This window comes from Symphalangus syndactylus, chromosome 1 (genome assembly GCF_028878055.3).
Source record: "Symphalangus syndactylus isolate Jambi chromosome 1, NHGRI_mSymSyn1-v2.1_pri, whole genome shotgun sequence".
Taxonomy (NCBI): Eukaryota; Metazoa; Chordata; class Mammalia; order Primates; family Hylobatidae; genus Symphalangus; species Symphalangus syndactylus.
Window position 1 is genome coordinate 142,322,562 of NC_072423.2, and position 21,867 is coordinate 142,344,428.

At 42.3% G+C, this 21,867-nt stretch overlaps 1 protein-coding gene and 1 long non-coding RNA gene across 9 annotated transcripts in view; one reads left to right on the plus strand and one right to left on the minus strand.

Annotated features, from left to right (window-relative positions):
• PSD3 (pleckstrin and Sec7 domain containing 3) overlaps window positions 1–21,867 on the plus strand; it is a 555,378-nt gene that overhangs the window by 27,467 nt on the left and 506,044 nt on the right. The gene's annotated exons all lie outside the window — the stretch shown is intronic.
• On the minus strand, window positions 4,652–16,905 carry LOC129486588 (uncharacterized). The gene is made up of 3 exons (XR_008659027.2): window positions 16,834–16,905; window positions 16,552–16,722; window positions 4,652–4,725 (listed from the first exon to the last, which is right to left on the minus strand). It is a non-coding gene; the product is annotated as an uncharacterized lncRNA (long non-coding RNA).

Below are 21,867 nucleotides of genomic sequence, written 5' to 3' on the forward strand. Positions count from 1 at the left end.
ACTATTTCAATATTTAATAACCGGTATAGCCAAACTAGTAGAGACCGTTGAATGTAAGTCGTGGATCTTGCAAAGGAACACAGAAGGCATGACCAGAGTGGTGGGCAGAGGTTTTCGTGTCATAAAAACCTGAAGGGTTAATTGTGTTTCATGCTGCTGAGATGAGGCCATGTGGAGACCTTGACAAGAGGTCAAGAGAAACTTCCATGGAAAGATGGCGGTGAAACCAAATTCTAGTAGGTTGAAGAACAGTGGGTGTGTACCACTCTTGAAGAAATCAGGTTATGAACAAGAGTAGAGAAATGAGGCAGTGGGTGAAAGAATGCATAAAGAGATAGTAAAACATGTTCATATGCCAGTGAGAGCAGTACAGGGAGTATGTGCTGTTGATGCAGGGTTGAGGGGTTAATCAAGGGGACCCAGTTTTAAGAAGGAAAGAGTTGAAGTAGCGTCAAGAGCTCATCAAAAGTTAGCTAGAGGCAAGCTGGCATATAGGTTTGGTGATAGCAAGATGAAAGTCATACCCTTATCAGACAGCTTCTGTTTTCTTAGTAAAGTGTAAGCTGAGCTCATCACCCACAGTCTGGGAGATTAGGGGGAATTTTTAGAGCAGAACAAGCTTCTACCTAACCTTTTGTGAATTCTTACACAGTGAATCCCTTTATTGTATTCTTTTTATCTCTATTTCTTTTTACTTTTGTCTTTGTTCACTTATTTTGAATTCATGCCACTAAGGAAGGGGTCAGCAAGGGATATTGGATATATTTGCACCAGACATGTAATCAGGGTTCACTTAGCTTCCCAATATGGAACCTAGAAAACCAGTGACGGGGTTTGGAATAGTTGATGAAGGAGCCAGACTGATAATGGAAAAAGTGCACAGACATAATATGTAGTTTGGAGCCATAATGGAATGTTTGCTGCCTGTTGAAACTTGGAAATGATAGCAACTGCTTTGCTAATATGATTTCTACTTAGACATATCTTCATTTGCCCATGCATTTTTTTCATGCTAATCAGATTGTGTACATGGAATTTGTCCATGCTTTCCATCAGGAGCCTTCTTTTTTCTTTATAATTTTACAACGTGTCAAAACTCTGACTCCTCTTCTACTGAAAGGAATAGTTCCAAGAAATGTTTTTAAATTAAATCCACATATTCAGACCCAGTTTCTGACTGGCTCGATCAATTATGTTACAGGATGGTCAGTTTTATTTGCAAAGCTGCAACCATTAACTGCCTGGAGGCCATGACAGGTTTCTTTTGTGGACTTTTTTTTAAGTTATAGATTCTACATGGAAATAATATATTTTGTCTGCCTGTATTTGAAAACGATCAAAGAAAAGGAAGTTATCCCACGAAGAATTTACTGTAAGTGATCACATTTAAATGAGATTAAAACTCCAAGAATAGCAACAAGGGGCAAAGTATTTAACACTAAGGAGAAGAAAAGAAGTCAGACTGACATAAAGATTTTTCAAGATAATAGAGTTATGTTTCAGCAGAATGTGTCTTTAAGGAGGTGTGTAACAGTATTTTTAGTAAAAGAGCAGATAACCTGGGAAAGTAGTGTGTTCTCTTGACATACACTTCAGCAAGGCTGAGTGTTGAATTGCACTGATTTCTGTGTCTACCTTTGGTGAACAGCTTTCCAATTGAGTTTAATGTAATGTGAATACAGGGGAAGGAATCACTGCCAAGATGAAATCTCTGTCGCCACAGGTCACAGCAGGAGGTGTGAATTCAGTGAGGTTTGAGATCTCAGTGCAGTGGTCTTAATTGTGTAACTTTGCTTTGTCAACACTCTGTATCATGAGCACCAACTATACTTACCCTTTCTAAACCTTTTGCCTATTCTTGATAACTTGACCTTAAAAACCATAGTTTAGTCCTTTCTCCCCCGGACTAATGATGTAGACCAGTGAAAAAAAGTCTACAAATTGGCCGGGTGTGGTGGCTCACGCCTATAATCCCAGCACTTTGGGAGGCCAAGGCGGGTGGATTACCTGAGGTCAGGAGTTCGAGACCAGCCTGGCTAACCTGGTGAAGCGCCATCTCTACTAAAAATACAAAATTAGCTGGGCGTGGTGGCAGGCACCTGTAACCCCAGCTACTTGGGAGGCTGAGGCAGGAGAATCACTTGAACCCAGGAGGTGGAGACTGCAGTGAGCTGAGACCATGCCATTGCACTCCAGCCTGGGCAAAAAGAGCGAAACTCTGTCCAAAAAAAAAAAAAAAAAAAAAAAGTCTACAAATCTTCTAGGACATAAATGTGTCATTAGTTTTGTATGAACTGCCTCTTGGGTAACCATCCTAAATTAAGCTAGGCAAGACTATTCTATGGCAACATAGCAACACTTGACTCTCAGTGGATTAACACAACAAAGGCTTATTTCTTGCTCATGCAACTCAAGTAAAGAGAAGAGAGATCAAGAAGGAGAATCAGAGCTTTTCACTGCCTCTGCCCAGAAGCGATAAATGCATCTCACATTGTCTAGGACAAGTCACAGTGCATTGTATACCTGTACAGGGGTGAACAGGTAGTCTTCCCTGTGCCCAGGTGAGCGCTAGAAGTTTTCTATCACAAATTTTCTTTCTGCTGGTAATATATAATAACATATATGTCTGTAGTGTATAAGGTATATGATATTCTAATTTTCTAATTGACTTAGTTTAAAGGTTCTCCAAGCCTAGAATTGCAGGTCTATCAGGATTAAATATTGTTTGCGCTATTAGATGTTATCAAGCGATACATTCGTTATTATGATTCTGTTTGAGAATAGTTTCTTTAATCTCAGTTTTACAAAATAGTTTTAGCTCACAGGTATTATTAATACGAAGTTTACCAAAAATATGAATTCCTTGGAATAAATGTGACAGACACCCAACAGAAGATTCCTTACTGCATTTTCAGTGTATAAAAAATTAGGGCAAATGTGGAGAAGAAAATGGAGATGGTAAAAATAAGTAAATAAGTTGAGTCCATGACAAGATGATTATAGAGCTCTGGGAATACCATTTTCTCCTTCCCTTCCTCCTTTCCTTTCTTCTTTCTTTCCTTCAACAAATGTTATTCAGTCTCTGACATATGCTACAAGTTCTTCCAGGCACCAAAAAGATGATCATAAACAAGGTAGCCATTGTCCCTGCATTAGTTCGGGTAACACTTGATACTCTCACAGATAAACTCCTGAATCTCAAGGGCTTAACAGAATGGCAGTTTCCTGTAAATTCCTGTACAGTCCAGCATGTGTGTTTCTGAGCTGTGGGAGGATGTTTTCAATCAGTGATTCAGGGGCTAGCCTCCCTCACTTACATGACTTCATCAATTCGACATGTAGCTTCCAAAGCACTGGATGGCAACAAGCCCGTGGCAGGAGAAAGCCCCTAGAGGATCCCATGAAGGGGAGTTTAATGGGCCTGGTCTAGCAGAGCTGTACATCAGGCCCAAGTACCAGTACAAGTTAGGTTCAGAGGAGAAGACACTTAAAGGACAGAGAGAAGTAAGCTAAAGGAGTCCTCTTTTGCCTTAACTAACCACTATGGTGAAAGCCTACCAAGTAAGCAGTCTTGTAACTCCAAGACTGCAACCTTCCTTAGGTGAACAAAAATCAAAATTTCATTCATTCATTTGTACAAATAATTATTGAGTGCCTTCTCTTCCGGGCACTTTTCTAGGTATGCAGGATACTGCAGTGAACAAAACAAAAAATCCTTCCCTCATAGATCTAGTGATAAAGTTTAAAATACCATTGGTATGTTACTTTTTTTTTTTCTTGATACAGAGTCTCACTCTGTTGCCCAGGCTGCGGTGCAGTGGCACAGTCTCGGTTCACTGCAGCCTCAACCTCCCAGAATCAAGCGATTCCCCTGCCTCAGCCTCTTGAGTAGCTGGGATTACATGTGTGCACCACCAGGCCTGGCTAATTGTTGTATTTTTAGTAGAGACGGGGTTTCACCATGTTGGCCAGGCTTTTCTCAAACTCCTGACTTCAAGTGATCAGTCCACCTCCGGTCTCCAAAAGGCACCTGTACCTCTCAAAGTGCTGGAATTACAGGCGTGAGCCACTGCACCTGGCCAGTATTTGAGTAGTACTAACCAAAAATTCTACTTACAGGCCCAGGACCTTAAGAAAATATTGCATTTGTACACTTGTACATAAGGAACTTTTTACAAAATGTTTATTACATTATTGTTTGTAAAAGCAAAAGCATTGGAAACAAGTGTCCATCAATAGGAAAGATGGATAGAGTATATTCATTCAATAGAACACTATCAAGCAGATAAACTGAATAAACTTGAACTAAAATTATCAATGTGAATAAATCTCAAAAACATAATATTACATGAAAAAGCAAATTTCAGAATGATTACCGCTAGACCAGGGCTACATTTAAGTAAGTTTTAAAAACTTGAAGAACAACACTCTGCATTCTTCATGGATGCAAATGCTAATATATCAAAAGTTGAAATGGCTGAGCACGGTGGCTCACACCTATAATCCTAGCACTTTGGGAGACCACAGCAGGAAGACTGCTTTAGCCCAGGAGTTTGAGACCAACCTGGACAGCATGGTGAGATTTTATGTCTACACAAAGTAAAAAAATTAACAAGACGTAATGGCACATACCTGTAGTCCCAGCTACTTAGGAGGCTGAGGTGAGAGGATGGCTTGAGCCCAGGGGGTTGAGGTTGCAGTGAGCCATGATTGTGCCACTGCACTCTAGTCTGGGTGACAAAAAGAGACCTTGTTTCAAAAAACAACACACCAACAACAAAAAAGTTAAAAACATGCATGGGGATGTTAAACATACAATTCAGAATAGTGGTTATTAATCTCTGAGAAGGAAGCAATATAGGGAAATCAGATCTACAGGGGGTCTTAGGTGGATGTATAAAATATCATTTCTCTTAGAAAATTTTGAAACATGGCCGGGAACAGTGGTTCACGCCTGTAATCCCAGCACTTTGGCAGGCCAAGTTGGGCACCTCACTTGAGGTCAGGAGTTTGAGCCCAGCCTGGCCAACCTGGTGAAACCCCATCTCTACTAAAAATACAAACATTAGCCAGGTGTGGTGGCAGGCGCCTGTAATCCTAGCTACTCAGGAGGCTGGGGCAGGAGAATCGCTTGAACCCAGGAGGCGGAGGCTGCAGTGAGCCGAGACTGTGCCACTGTACTCCAGCCTGAGTGACAGAGTGAGACGCCGTCTCAAAAAAACGAAGAAAATTTTGAAGCAAATAAAGTTTGATTGGATAAATTTGGACTAAGTATGTACTTGTTCAATATATCATACTCTATTTTTGTTATTGCATTTGAAATGTTTTCGGTACCTTCTTTAACTAGACACATTTCCTCCTATGCTCTTCTGACATGGTTTAGCTGTGTCCTCACCCAAATCTCATCTTGAATTGTAGCTCCCATAATTCCCACATGTCATGGGAGGGACCCAGTGGGAGATAATTGAGTTATGGGGGCAGGTCTTTCCCATGCTCTTCTCGTGATAGTGAATAAGTCTCACGAGATCTGATGGTTTGGTTTTATAAAGGGAATTTCCCCTGAGCACAGTCTCTTGCCTGCCACCATGTAAGACGTCCCTTTGCTCCTCCTTCATATTCTGCTGTGACTGTGAGGCCTTCTCAGCCATGTGGAAGTGTGAGTCCATTAAACCTCTTTCCTTTATAAATTACCCGGTCTCAGGTATGCCTTTATTAGCAGTGTGAGAATATAGTAATACATCTTCCCATACCTCTCCACCCCAACAAACATTCTGCTTATTTCCTTACTAATATCTCAATTGCTGTTCCTGCCAAGGGGAGACATTCTCCCTCCTTGTCTCTTAGGTAATGTGCCTGAGGTGGTGAATAAAGGCTGTAGTGGCAGAGACAGGAGCAGAGCATGGGCATCAGGCTCCCAAGTGGGGAAGGCCTTGTAGATGGAGACAGGTTCAGGACAGCTTATCTCACCTGTCTCTTTTGGCAAAGGCTGCTACCAAGCAGGTCTTTGGTGCATGTGTCATCCAGAACCCAACTCCCAGGACCCTTCTATAGCTCTTCTAATGGGGAAGGACCCCCATTGCTTTTATTATTTTGACGAGAATTCAACAAACTCAAACTTTTGTGACTAAGAGTAGCGATGCATGTGCGATCTATTTTTTCTTTGGACAGATGCCAGACTCTCTAAGTCACCTTGGTCAAGCAGCCTAATTCTTATAACAGCAAAGCACTTTTAACTGCACAAGTTTGGCTCCCTGATCCCTGTCATATAACTACTCACTGCTAGTCCTAAATCTCCTTGAGCTGAAGACATCAGAAGCGCAAGCCAGGAAGCTGAGTTAATTGTGTGGGCAAGTGTCATTTTTACAAGCTCCATTTGCAGCTCCAGCTCCAGGCATGTAGACCTAAACTAGGATAGACCAAGGTAATTTTTGGTCCAAGATGCCTCTCGGTAGCATAGCCTATAGGTTATATTCTCTCTCTCTCCTGCTTTTTTTTTTTTTTTCTTTTTTTTGAGACAGAGTCTCACTGTGTCTGTGTCACCCAGGCTGGAGTGCAGTGGTGCAATCTCGGCTCACTGCAAACTCCGCCTCCTAGGTTCAAGCAATTCTCCTGCCTCAGCCTCCTGAGTAGGTGGGACTGCAGGCACCCACTACCACACATCTAGCTAATTTTTGTATTTTTAGTAGAGACGGGGTTTCGCCACGTTGGTCTCAAAGTCCTGACCTCAAGTGATCCGCCTGCCTTGGCCTCCAAAAGTGCTGGGGTTACAGGTGTAAGCCACCACACCCGGCCTGTGTTCCCTCTTGATTATTCTTTAGATGTTTTTCCAAGTTCATCTTTATGGCAAGTTCCTCTTTTTCCAAGTTTCTCTTTGTTTCCTTACTTTATCTCCTCATTTGACAAGAAACGAAGCTTTCTCTAAATCACTCTGTCCCAGTATTCTCTCTTATTAGATTTCATTTTATTCTTTTTCTTTTTCAAGAAGAGAGGAGTGGCTGTGTGCAGCAGGGGGCAGGGAACACAGTGGGGAGGGATGCTTCCGTCCTCAGCACTTGTTCCAGAGCCACCATGCATCCCCATTTGTTCCCACCACCTGCCTTTAACACATTACTCCAAACATCCTCTGTGCACCATAGACCCACTTTCACCTTCCTAAGATGACTTTAACCCTTGGGATTTCTGTCTGCTTGAATTTATAATGAACCACTGTGGTGAAAGTGTGCCCAATAAGTCATCTTGTCACTCCAAGACTACAACCTCCTAGCCACTCACCGTCCTAGGGAATTTCCCTAAATTCACCTGTGTGGCCAAAGCCCTGGCTCCAGGATGCTCATCTCCTGCCTGAACTTCCACAGTATGAAGGCTCGAGGAGGGGAATTTGTCATTCTCAGTAGGAAGTGACACAAGCAGGCCCTCTACAAGTAAGCCTGGGCAGCTTGACTGGACTACCTCTACCTACTCACATTCAAAGCTGCACCCAAGCACCTGCCCCTCCCCAGTGTACCTGATTTTCAAGTTCTGGGGCACCCAATGGACCCACCCACCCATGGCTTAGGGGGCTCAAGTCCTGACCTTCAGCCGTCACCAAGATTGGCAGCAACTAGACTCCTTCCCACTTTGTGTAGACAATCTGACCCATTCTGATGTTACCGAACTCCTTTCCCAACTTGGACTTCTAAATTAGCTGAATTAACAACCAAGCCTCCACCCCATTCCTCAAGCTCTGAATGTAGGTAATGAAGCACAGCTAGAGAAACTATAAGAAACAGTTTCTAGACTAAACCAATTTTCAGCTCTTGACACTTTGCTTTGCTCATTTTCTGTATTTCTTTTCTTTTCTTTTCTTTTTTTTTTTTTTTTTTTGAGACAGAGTCTCACTCTGTCACCAGGCTGGAGTGCGGTGGTACAATCTCGGCTCCCTGCAGCCTCCGCCTCCTGGGTTCAAGCGATTCTCCTGCCTCAGCCTCCTGAGTAGCTGAGACTACAGGCGCACGCCACCACACTTGGCTGATGTTTGTATTTTTAGTAGAGATGGGGTTTCACTGTGTTAGCCAGGATGATCTCGATCTCCTGACCTTGGGATTCGCCCACGTCGGCCTCCTAAAGTTCTAGGGTTATAGGCGTGAGTCACGAGGCCCGGCCAGTTTTCTGTATTTCTTTAATGAACGTTCTGACTTTCTCACCACAGTGGCTTTTCTGGACCATCCTTGCTCTCTTCCAGCCTCCACCTTTGCTTCCATCCAATCTCGCTCCTCCCTGCAGACCTTGCCATGGAAAGCCTGAAATTGGGCAAATTGTGGACCCTGGCACAAATGCCCCCTTCCTCATTCCCCATCACCTTGATCTAATTTTATTTCTATATCTGTTCTCTCTCTTTTTCTTGTAGTATCAGAGGAAGAGATTTTCCTATTCCTTCCTGGAGTTAATTAATCTACCTGTGCTCTGAATTTCTTCACGCCTGAGCTAAGAGATCTTACTCCTGTCGCCTGTCGTTTTTCATTAGTTCTTTGTGTTTTTCTCCCCGAAACAAATGTGTGAGTTCTTGCACTGTGCTAGATACGGTGGATACAATGATGAACCAAATGTAACCCCTGCCAGCAGTCTAGTAGGGGAAGATGGTAACATGCTAATCCCCCAACTATGTTATAAATCAGCATGACACAATGACAAATCATTCTGCAGGTAGTTACTGGAAGGAGCAATTATTCTGATTGGGGATTTTTATTTCCTCTACTGCCTCAGAGCCAATTTCCGCATTCCAGGAGCAGAAAGAATAGAAAGGAAGAATATTCATGCAAACACACTCATTAAAACATTCACCCATTCAGAAAATATTTATTGAGTGCCTACTATGTGCCAGCACTATGTGGGGTGATGGAGACACCCTAAGAAACTGCATTCATGGAGTTTATAGATAACTGAAGATGACAAGTTTTGATAACACAAATAATTATAAGCTAAAAAAGGGCAACACTGAGTCATATGAGAGTATGTAACAGAGGGTGTAGTCGGATCCCAGAAAGCAGGAAAGCCTCCTTAGGACCTGTAATAATGGAACTGAAACTGAGAACTGAAGGACGAGCACTGATTATCGAGGCAAAGATGGGAAGAAATGAGCATCCCCCGATTGGGACCAGAGGGAGGAGGGTCTCTTGGACCAGCTTAAGAAGCTGTGTGTTTATTCTAAGAGCCGTGGAGCTGCTGAAGGTCTTTATGCAGAGGTGAGACATGATCAGATGTGCACCCTAGCTGCAGTGTGGAGAGGTCTGGATAGACTCTGGGGACATTGAAAGAGCACTAGGGTTGGAATCTGGAGTCGTAAGTCCTAACGTCAAATCCTATGAGCCTAAACATCTTGAGCAAATTCTCTTTCCTTTCTGAGGCTCTGTTTCTGCCTCAGGACACCATGACAGTTGGGAGAGAATGTGAGTGGCTAGCTCCTGGCTCACGGGAGGTCTTCAGCCCACTTGTTTAATTCCTTATCTTTTTCTGTATTTTCTAAGCCTCTTAGCCATTATTTCCTTGACAGGTGGGGATATGGGCATGGGCATAGATTGTGAAGCCCACTGCATTTTTGTGACTAGTTCTTTTTCTGCTCAAAAAGGACATTCTGGCACACTTCCAAGACCCAGAAATGACAGAATCATTTTAATTAGAACACTTTCTTTTTTCTAATTTGCAAATTGCAGTTCTCAAAGACTAACTTAGCAGAGCTCACATGGCCTCCTTGACCTACATTATAAGTAATGAGCTCTTGATCTAAGAATTAATGCAGTCTCCATCATGAGTTGATCGGCGTGTTTGAACAAAAGTGTTATGTTTTCAAAGCCCTGGCTTATAGGAGACTTTCAACTTTCTGTTGAAAAGTGGTTGGAACTAGGAATTTTAATTGCTCCATTCCTTCCCTTGTCATGATTGGTTTTTATTAATGGGTTTGTCAGTTAACAGGTTACACTGTAAGTGGCAGGGATGGGATTCCAGTCAGGGAATCTGGCTTCAGACTCGATTTTGCCATGCCGCTCTGTGTCTCAATAATCAATGCAGGCTCAGGAGGCTGAGGAGAGAAAATAACCTATGTTTTTACATTTTCATTAGAGGAGAAAATAAAGACATCTTCACTATTGTCTTTTTTTGTTTTGTTGTTTTTGAGACAAGGTCTTAGTCTGTCACCCAGGTTAGACTACATTGGAGCAATCATGGCTCACAGCAGCCTCAAACTCCTAGGCTCAAGTGATCCTCCTGCCTTGGCCTCCCAAGTAGCTTGGACTACAGGCATGCACCACTATGTCTGGCTAATTTTTTTTTAATTTTGCAGAGGTACGGTCTTGCTATGTTAACTCGGCTGATCCTGAACTTCTGGCCTCAAGCAGTTCTCCTGCCGTGGTCTTCCAGAGCACTGGGATTACAGGTGTGGGCCACTGTGCCCGGCACATCATCCTTTCTCATAGATTGTAAAGGCACATGAAGGTCTTAGAAGCATGGGGAGCTCATTCAAACATATGGCTTAGATTTAAGGGATTTCTGACCTCTTCCTTGTGTGTAGGACTATGATGATGGGAGATAGTCTCCCCTCTGCACCTTGCAAGTTATCACCTCCTTTTGGAGCCTATTATGGGATGACTTGTGTCCTCCTCAAAATTCTCATATTAAATTCCTAACCCCAACTACCTCCAAATGTGACTGTATTTGGCGATAGGGCCTTTAAGGAGGTAATTAAGGTAAAATGAGGTCATTAGGTAAAATTAGATAGAGCTTTAAAGAGGTAATTAAGGTAAAATGAGGTCATATTGGACCCTAATCCAGCATGACTGCTGTCCTTATACAGAGATTAGGAAACAGGCAACACAGAGACTGAGGGGTGACCCTCTGAGGATACAGCAAGAAGGCAGCAAGCCAAGGAGAGAGGCTTCAGAAGAAACCAAACCTGCCAACGCCTTGACCTTGGCCTTCTAGTCTCCAGAGCTGTGAGAAAATCAACTTCTGTTGCTTAAGTCACCCAGTCTGTGGTGTTTTGTTATGGCAGCCCTAGCAAACAAATACAGAACCTAAAGAGCTCTACCAAATCCATGTAAAATGAGGAAGCTTGATTAAGATTCCTTGCTTCCGTGCTCATATAGAATCCACTGGATTCTAACAGTGACAGTTCTATTTTGTGAATGAGGCTGCTTACTGCTTCACAAGCAAAGTGTATCTCTACGGCAGTCAACTCAGCATTTCACAGTTCTCGTGTTTATTCGCCATCTTGATAACTTGGAGTCTCCGTCTCCCTTGCTTCTCTCTCATTTCTCTTCCACGGATATACAAGCTAGCACTTTGGCAGTTAAACTGCTTTGAGTACATAAAGTATTAATTCAGCAGCTGAGCCCCCTTTCATTATTTTATCCATATATTTGTGCAAGATTAATGGTTTTTACCATTTACCATGCTCAAGGCTGTAAACCATTTCTCCAGGAATCTGACTTTCAAAGGTACAGTCTTTAAATGACGATTGCCCTTGTAAAAGGTCCCATAAAAATCGTCTTTAGATGCTCTTAACCACCAAGTTGACGTGTCGGCCAGGACTCTGCAGCCTGTAGGAGAGGGTGGGGCCACCTCTCTTTAAAGGGTCAAAGAGGAGGTTGGTTCCATTGTCCTACCAGGCTCCCTGGCATTCAGATTTATTTCAGCCCCAAAGGGCAGCCGTGAAGCTTGGCCTCACCCTGGCTGCCAACCGTGGCAGAGGCTTCAGGAGGATGAATTCAAAACTGTCTGCCCTGGCTCTTTGAAGTCTTTGGATGTGAACATACTCCTTGTTTCTAGGTTTGGGCAAGCCAGGAATGCCGACAGGTTGGTCAGTGGAGCTGCTGAAGAGGCAAAGGTAGAAGGTGCATTTTCATACTGCTTCATTAAAAAAAAAAAAAATCTAGCGAGGAGACACTCAATAGCCAAACGTAGCTGTGAGTAGGCATCACCTGATGGCAGGGGCCTCCGACTCAGAGGCCCACCTGGCCACTGCAACAGGCTCCTGTGCAGCGTGAGATGCTAGCTTCTGCCTGGGGCACAGACACCATGTCGTCCTTGTTCTAACGCACACACATTCTTAGGGAGGAGAGGGATAGGTGTCTGCTTTGTTCATTGACATCATTCAGCACATCCCTACTGAGTACCCATGTTGTGCCAGATATGACATAAGGTGTGGCAGAACAGCAATTAACAGACAAACTTGGTCCCTGACCTGGGGCTTGATGGTGTAGTTGTAAAGGAAGCAAAGGTTGTGTTTCCCTCCCCAAAAACTCAAACTCTATAGCTCCCTCTTCTTTGTCCTTTCCTCCATTCATTTATCCCCTCCACTTTCTTACCTCCTGGAGGTTTGCATCCTAGAAAGAAGGCTGCAGGAAGAGAGTGACATTTATCCTAGGGCATGAATCCCTAATGGTGGAATTTTATCATCTGACTAGAAGATATTTTATAATAAATAAGCATCTTGTGGCCTCTCCAAGGCAGGGGTTCTGCATCCTTTGCTTGCGGTGAAATCTATACAATATATTACTGTACCCTGGAGGCCACATGGAGGCCACATGAAGGCTGCCCCAGGGCACAGAGAACCGCAGAGTTAGAGAGGGACCTCTAGGCTTGCAAATCAGCAGTACGTTTTATCATCAGCAAATCAACAGCTGAGTGGCACTGAATTTCTCTGCCGAGGCTCTTAAGCACCTGGCTTAGTTCCCGCTTCCTGCAAAGAGATTTATGTCTCTGTGTAACAGAGGAATAAGAGGCCTGCTGGCAGTGAGCCCCAGAGAGGGAGTGGGATTTGCAGAGGATACACTGATAAATGTAATTGCTGGAAGCTGTTGGTCCCAGCGCTGCCAGCACTAAGATTTAACCCCTAACTCTCCAGGTAGTATATGGTACAACCCACTCTTGATGCGAGACAAGTGTTCACCTGAGATGCAAACTCGAGAATTTTGCTGCTGTCACTACCCAGTTTAAGGCCTTTTCTTCCACTGCAGGACAAACTAACTATTTCACTTGCCAAGGCCTAAATGACGTAAGCTTCATTATTAAATACTGTTTAGCAGTGTCGACAGTATTTCTTTGAAACTTCTTTTGTCAGCTTTAACAAAACCTCCTCAAATCTTACTGAAAGGATTGGCATCTGCAGCTTTATTTGGTAATCCAACATTGCATCAACTCAGAAGACAAAGGAGCTTGAGCTTGTCTTGGAAACTCAAGGCAAAGTTATACTTGGGCATTTCAAAAGGCAGAAAGAAATGGTAAGGAATACAGTGCCAAGATTGAGTAAGAATAGGCATGACCCTTTGTTGAGCCTGACCTCAGCCAGATGCATGATGCTGGGAACTTAACTCATTTGTTGAATGAATAAGTGATGGCCCAATAAGGGAAATCGGTTGGTGCTAAAATGGTGAAAAGGTCAGAAATATAAGATCTAGTTACCGGCCGGGCGTGGTGGCTTAGCCTGTAATCCCAACACTTTGGGAGACTGAGGCAGGCAGATCACGAGGTCAGGAGTTCGAGACCATCCTGGCCAGTATGGTGAAACCCCGTCTCTACTAAAAATACAAAAATTAGCCAGGTGTGGTGGCACGTGCCTGTAGTCCCAGCTACTCGGGAGGCTGAGGCAGAAGAATCGCTTGAACCCCAGAGGCAGAGGTTGCAGTGAGCTGAGATCAGGCCACAGCACTCTGCCTGGGCAACAGAGCGAGACTCCATCTCAAAACACCATCAACAACAAAAGATCTAGTTACTTCACCCTTGTTCTATACAATGTTTTCTTGTTTCTTATTGTGTAATCCCTGTAAGAGTTCGCTTCCCCGAACTTAACTTGAAATTAATTTCAACCGGCCAGGCGCATTGGCTCACATCTGTAATCCCAGCACTTTGGGAGGCCGAGGTGGGTGGATCACGAGGTCAAGAGATGGAGACCATCCTGGCCAACATGGTGAAACCCCATCTCTACTAAAAATACAAAAAATTAGCTGGGCGTGGTGGCAGGCACCTGTAGTCCCAGCTGCTCGGGACGCTGAGGCAGGAGAATCACTTGAACCTGGGAGGCGGAGCTTGCAGTGAGCCAAGATGGAGCCACTGCACTCCAGCCTGGCTACTGAGCGAGACTCTGTCTCAAAAAAAAAAAAAAAGAAATTAATTTCAACCATCCTTGGTAGTCATCTATTGGGAGCAGAGGATAAGGTATGATGGTTATAGCCAGAAAGGAGATTTAAAAGAAATGACTTGAGAATCTATTGATGATTAGATGTAATGCAAGCCCTGAATTCAACTGGGAATAAAAACACTGACCTGACAGATTATTGTGAGGATTTAATGAGAAAGTTCATAAAGCATCTAGTGGAATGCTAGGACCTAGGAGGTGACCCACAAATGTTAACAGCATCTTCTCCACCCTCCCAACACTGGCTGATTTTTGGCTGAATCAGATGGCTGGATTGTTTTACTTCCTTCCATTTCTAGGATTTCCTTCCCCTTTAAATGGAGAAGGTGTTCCTGAAGTAAGGGATAATTACTTATTGTCATTCTCTAAAGAGATCTAATCTTTGCTAGAGCAAAGAATTTCCTAATCACTTGGGTAAACTTCTGTAGAATCAGTCCTAGAAACCAGCTACTGAGAACTGCCGCTTTCAAGAGATCTGTGCTGTTGCTTAGAAATGCCTATTGTCTTAGAAATGCCTATTGTTAGCAAAGAGTTGGAACCAACCCAAATGTCCAACAACGATAGACTGGATTAAGAAAATGTGGCACATATACACCATGGAATACTATGCAGCCATAAAAAATGATGAGTTCGTGTCCTTTGTAGGGACATGGATGAAACTGGAAAACATCATTCTCAGTAAACTATCGCAAGGACAAAAAACCAAACACTGCATGTTCTCACTCATAGGTGGGAATTGAACAATGAGAACTCATGGACACAGGAAGGGGAACATCATGCTCCGGGGACTGTTGTGGGGTGGGGGGAGGGGGGAGGGACAGCATTAGGAGATACACCTAATGCTAAATGAGGAGTTAATGGGTGCAGGAAATCAACATGGCACATGGATACATATGTAACAAACCTGCACATTGTGCACATGTACCCTAAAACCCTAAAGTATAATAAAAAAAAAAATAAAAAAAAAAAAGAAATGCCTATTGTTTGTCCAGGAAAGAAGCTTGGCTGTGTTCAAGGGAGGCTGGCTACTGTCAGTCTCACCTCCCTTAACTCTTTTGTTAAATTCCAAATGAGAGATATATGAGAGGGATATGCAGGTCCCTTGTCAACTTTTTCTATTGTCTTGTGAATCTCTTGGTTTCATATCATATTCTCCTTGAAATTTTCTCTTTACTGACTGTAAAAAATAAAGTCCAAACATTCAAGTCTTTCACAATTTGGATATTACTTTATTACTTTTCTTTTTCTTTTTCTTTCTTTCTGGGTTTTTGTTTTTTGGCTTTGGGTTTTTTTTTTTTTTTTTTTTTTTTTGATGGAGTCTTGCTCTGTCACCCCGGCTGAAGTGCGACGGCGTGATTTTGGTTCACTGCAACCTCTGCCTCCGGGATTCAATCAATTCTCCTGCCTTAGCCTCCGGAGTAGCTGAGACTACAGCTGTGCACCACCACACCCAGCTAATTTTTGTATTTTTAGTAGAGATGGGTTTCACTATGTTGGCCAGGATGGTGTTGATCTCCTGACCTCCTGATCCACCCACCTCGGCCTCCCAAAGTGCTGGGATTACAGGCGTGATCCGCCATGCCCAGCCTGGACATTACTTTTCTTAAAAGTCTCATCTCCATCCCACCTTGGAACATGCTTAAGCCTTCATGTTTTTCTATATAATCTTTCCCGTCTCTCCACCAAACTCCTGTTCATCCTTGAAGAATCTCTTCTGTGAAGCTTTATGGTACCACTGAGCAAAGTTCTCACAGCAGTTCCATAGTTCTTTCAATCTCACAGTACATTTGTGTTTTAATTATATTTGTATGTCTTTGTTCTCATTAGACGACAAACCCCTAGAAACAATTACCTGGCATTAAAAGTCTTGGTGAGTAGATTAAGGACTATGGAATGACTTATAGTGAAAAAGAACAAAAGATACTTTACATTTAATATCTGTAGTAGATGCTTTCTAGGATATAATTGATATAATCTTATTGAATCTATTCAACAATCATGTAGGGATTAACACATTTACAGATTAGTCAATGGGCTTAAAGATAGAGTGATTTATTTAGACTAATTAAGGAAGAGCCTAGAATTGAATCCTATCTGATGCTCCAAAGCTCAGGCTCTTGCATTACACCAGGCTGGCTCAGGAAAGGGCAATTATATAATCAAAGGTACAGGTTGGCATTAGTAAACAGTGTGGATTGAGGAGAAAAAGCAGCTAGGAGACCGGAGCAGTAATTCAATTGTAAGGCAATGAGGGCCTAAATAAAATTAATAAATAGAGAACAATCAATGAAAGCGATAGATACTGATAAGGAGGAGCCAAATGGAAAGGCCATGAAAACGAAAAGCAGATTCATAGAGCTCATCAGTGTAGCAAAGCATCTTACTTGCTTCTGACTGTGGCTGAATCAGAGTTGAGGTGGGTGGCTCTGAGGCCTGTGCAGTAGGGGCAGGCAGAGCACAGTCCTGGGGCTGGACTCCCAGAGGAAGGTGCTCTGGGCCCTGGGGCTGGGATTGCTACTCAGCAGCTTGTTGAGCAGAAAACAAAGACTCAGATCCTGCAGAAAATATCATAAAGCAGTTAAAGCCTGTCTTCGTCTATTTTGTGCTGCTATAACAAAATACCACAGACTAGGTAATTTATGTTGAACAGAAATGTATTGGCTCACCATTCTGGAGGCTGGGAAGTCCAAGACCAAAGGACTGGCATCTGGTAAGGGCCTTCTTACTGTGTCATCTGTGGCAAAAGGGGAAATGGCAAAAGAAGGAGCCTACTCTCAAAAGCCCTTTTATTAAGGCATTAAACCCACTCATGAGTGTGGAGCTCTTATTGCTTAACCACCTCTTAAAAACCCCATCTCCCAATACCATTCCATTGGCAATTTAACTTCAGCATAAGTTTTGGATGGGACAAACACTCAAACCATAGAAATGCCTTTTCAAGATTTCATAAAATATGTGGTCATGGTGTTTCCCCCAACAACTCTAAACCTAAAGGTAACCTGCAAAAGTAATAGATTGGACCCGAATCTACTAGTTTCTTTCCCAGCCAGAATTTTTTAAGTTCACAGGGGATATTGACAACTGTGCATAAAGTGCAGCACATCAGCCCTCCAAAAACACTAACAGATGAGAAAGTTGTTTGTGAGCTCTGTTCAGCTGAATATCATAGTATGTATGGAAAGGTTTTTGACCTTGAACTACCACTAAAACTGTTTCAAAATCTGTTTGTATAGCGTGATTCTACACGTACAAATTTTTACCACAGCCATTTTTGCCAAATATCCTATTTGCCAGTCTATCATATTTGGCAAAATGTGTGGTCTGATGCTAAACATGGAATTATCTCTTGGTTAGTATGCTTCAAGTCTTGGGTCTTTACAGGAATTCTACTCTTTTCTGTTCTGCCAATTTTTTATAAACCTCTTCTTTCTGTAAGGTCAAAGTAGTTTATGGATAAGAACCAGATTATTGGGGAGAGGAGGTAGGTTGAATTGAGGAACATTTCTTTTTGTCAGTACCTCCAGCCTGTTTGTATTGTTGGCCAGCTCACTGGTACAATTAATGTTTTTGATTTTATAACGATGGAAGTTGTGTTTAACTGGAGATGACAGCAATTAATTTTTTTCTTATGAAGTTGTACTTTCTTTTTAGGAAGTACAATTTTTTCATAAGTACTTCAATTAAAAAAGGGAGAGAATTGAAGTTTTGGCAGCAAACTCAAACATTGTAAGTGAAATTAAGATGCCCAAGTCTGTGCTCAATGGCATTGTATGGATTTATGATATGCCTTCAAGCTCTTCATGAATTCAGTTATTTTGAATTCAGCTGTATTTCAGTGACCAAGACAAAAGCATTTTTGTGAGGTGCTTTTTGTTTATATCCCAGGATTTTACTTAGAAAGAAAACTGCACAAATTTCACTGGTATCCAGACATGGTCAACTTTATTGAAAAACAAAACACAAAAACCCTACTTTGCTAGCACAAAATGTAAGTTTTTTGATACTTCAATCACTAATGTTCTTCTGTTACATATCATTTTCTTTATTTTCTATATAATGGACCTAGATTTAGTGTATCTGTCACTTTGGTTTTAAATGTCTGCCTGGGTTTGCTTGGAGAACATGTTAGGGACTAATCCTCATGTGGAAGCCATCACCCCTCATTTCACTGAGCCTCTGGAAGGGAAACAATTTTGCAGAATGTAATTCTAGAAGCTGGGTCACCTGTGAAATCGTATTGGAATTTGATATCCTTAAGAAAAAAAAAAAAGGAGCCTACAGGGACAAAATATCATATGTGCAATGTAGGACTCCAGACCTTTCCCTTCCCTTTTATTATGTAATGTTTTAAAAGCCACATGTTCATTCAGCTGTTTCTCATCAGTTTTGTTTTGTTCCCATATAAACACATACACACAAAATAAAAACAATGTTAATAAAGAGAAATTGTTTTTTCTCTTAAAGTTTCTCTGATGGTGGAATTCGTGTAAAGCTCTGAATTATGAAAAAGTTAAAAAAAAATCCAAAATAGAATTTAAAACAAAATGCAGTTCTGATTGTGTCTTTTGTCTTGTCTCCCCTTTTCAAATATGTTCCTTCATTCTTTTAATCCTCTGTAAAGCCACATAGGAAAGGCACAATTTTGAAATAATATTAGCAATCAAGGATTCTGGTTTATTTTTAACAAGGATAAATAATGCATCAGAAAGCTTGTGCAGATTATATCAAAACAAAGAGGAATGCTGGTTTCTCAGAACGTGTTTGGACACATCCCTACTCTTGTCTCATCTATTTGAAAGCTGCCTGGGCATAGTCCAATGTGTTTATCTGATACATATTGACTTATACTTTTTAGCTGTCTTTGTGGATAACCCAGGTAAGTGTAAGAGATGTAGCATTTCCAGTAGTTACAGCTTTGAAAAGTGACATAGCACACTGGAAAACATTTGCTTGCACTATTTGCACTGAATTTTATTTAAACGAAGCATGATCACCTGGATGTCCATAGAACTTTATAGCTTTGTGGTTTTCATACACATTCTCTCACTTACTCTTCACAGAGTGCATCCCTTTACCTTAAGTGTAACGCCCAAGGAATTCTTACTCCACCTATAACTAAAATGAGTATCATGCAACATTCCCTATGGCACTCCCATAGAAAAGATATTAGCTCGGCCAGCTCCAGTTAGCTTTGTTCTTCTCTGAGTTAATTCATTTCCCAGTTTTCCTCTGGTTTACAGGAGGTAGTGGGCCATCAAGTAGATTAAGAAGGTTCTATACAAAATGGGATCAAGGTTGGGTGTGGTGGCTTACACCTGTAGTACCAGCACTTTGGGAGGCTGAGGCAGGAGGATTGCTTGAGCCCAGGATTTGGAGACCAGCCTGGGCAATATAGTGAGACCATGTCTCTAAAAAAAACACATTTAAAAATTAGCTGGATGTGGTGGTGTGCACCTATAGTCCCAGCTATTTGAGAGGCTGAGGCAAGAGGCTCACTTGAGCCTGGGAGTTCAAGGCTGCAATGTGCTATGATCATGTCTCTGCACTCCAGCCTGGGTGACAGAGTGAGACTCTGTCTCAGATAAGTAAATAAAATAAAAATAAAATGGGATCAAGCTTCACAGTGTGTAGAATCTCAGAGTAAGAGACCTTCAATAACCTGTGATCCAAGAACAACTCATGGACAACATTCCTGATTTCCTCCCTTTTCTAAAGGGATATTGTACCTCATCAGTTAGCTTACTCAGTAAGCTCATCACTTGCACCGATATATTCTGGTCCAAGCCACTGTGATCTCTCACCTGGCTGATTGCAGCAGATTCTGAATCGTAAGCAGTCTTCCTGCTATCACTCTTGTCCTGCCCCAACACCCGTGCTTTATTCTCCACAGGGCAGAAAGTGATCTTTTAAAATGTAATCAGGCCAAGTTATTCATGGGCTTAAAATCCTCTAAGGTATTGCATCACAGTTAAAACCTAACTCCAGGCCAAATGCGGTGGCTCATGCCTATAATCCTAACACTTTGGGAGGCAGAGACAGGTGGATCACTTGAGCGCAGGAGTTCGAGACCACCCTGGGCAACATGGCAAGACCCCGTCTCTACAAAACATACAAAAATTAGCCGGGGTGATGGCACGTGCCTGTGGTAGCCCCAGCTGCTTGGAAGGCTGAGGTGGGAGGATCACTTGAGCCCAAGAGGTTAAGGCTGCCGTGAGCCAAGATCACGCAGCTACACTCCAGCCCGAGCAACAAAGCGAGACCCTGTCTCAATAAATAAATAAATAAAATAAAATCTAACTGCAAAAGCCTTACCATGGCCTCTGAGGCCTAGGGCCCTGGCTCTTGCCTGTCTTCCTTAAGTGCTCTGCACTGACCATCTGGATGTTCTTGCTGTCCTTCCAACGTACCAAGCTTGTTCCCATTTCGCAACTCATGCTGTCTTTTCCTTCTGCCTGAAAGGCTGTTTCCGTTCATGTCTGTGTGGTGCATTCCCTCGTTCATTTAGGTTGGTGCCCAGATATCATCTTCTTACACTATCCTAACTAAAATAAATACCCCCCAACCCTTGAGTCACTGACGAACCCTTGACCTCCTTCATTTTTCTTCACAGTTCTTATTGTTCCTTGATACCATATAATACGTTTATTTGTGCAGATGTTTACTGTCAGACTCCTGCACTAGACTGTAAGCCCCATGATGGAGGGGACTTTTATCCTTCATTCTTCACTATTTCCCAGTGTTGTTGCATAGTAGGTATTCTGTGAATATATATTAATGACAGGAATAAATTAATTGTTAGAAAAATTCTCTTTCCATTTGAAGGCTGAGTTTATGTGGGGTGAGAGATGACCGTAAAACTCCATCACTGGGTAATTGAAAGAATGATGGAAATGGGACATCAGGAGCCACAGGTCTGAAGGGTTGGGAGAGACAAGATATTGTCCAGTAGACTCCCTTAGCCTAGAGAAAGAGTTTGATGAAGACCTCTAGGTCATATAGCAAGCATATCAGGGACTGGAGTCCATGTCTTCTGAGTTCCCTGGCTGGTGTTCTTTCCATGACATCATAGCATCTCTAAGAGTCAGGAGGAGGAGATGAAGTCAGGATACAGAAAAGTAGTTAATGGAAGATGATAAATTCAGCTTGGGACTTGCTGAGCTTGAGGTGTCACTGGGACATGCAAATTCAGATATCATGTGCTGTTAGAATGAAAAACTGAAGCCCAGAAATGAGCACAGATACATGCACTGATTTTGTAATTGAAACTATGGAAAAAGATTTTCAAGGGTAAACAGGAAAAAGTAAGAAAAAGAAGAGTGGGGAGAAGAATGCGAAGGCTCTAACCTTTGCGTATGAAAGATGTTTGCAGAGAAAAAAGGATTCCCATGGTCTCACAAAGCCAAGGAAAAAAAGGTCAGTCAAGGAAAAGTCAAGTAAGACAAGCACTAGCAGGAGGAAAGCAGTTTCGGCAGTGTGGAGTTAAAGGTCAAATTGCTGGGGATTAAGATAATGAAGATGAGGGGGCTTAGTGGTTAAGAGCTCTAGAGTTGAACTGCCTGGATTTGGAGCCAGACTTCAGCATTTACTGTCTGTCCTTGGGCAAGATTTTAAATCTGTCTATGCCTTATTGCCTCATATACTAAACAGGAATAAAACTAATACCCATCACATAAAGGTGTTGTGAGAAATAAATGAGATAA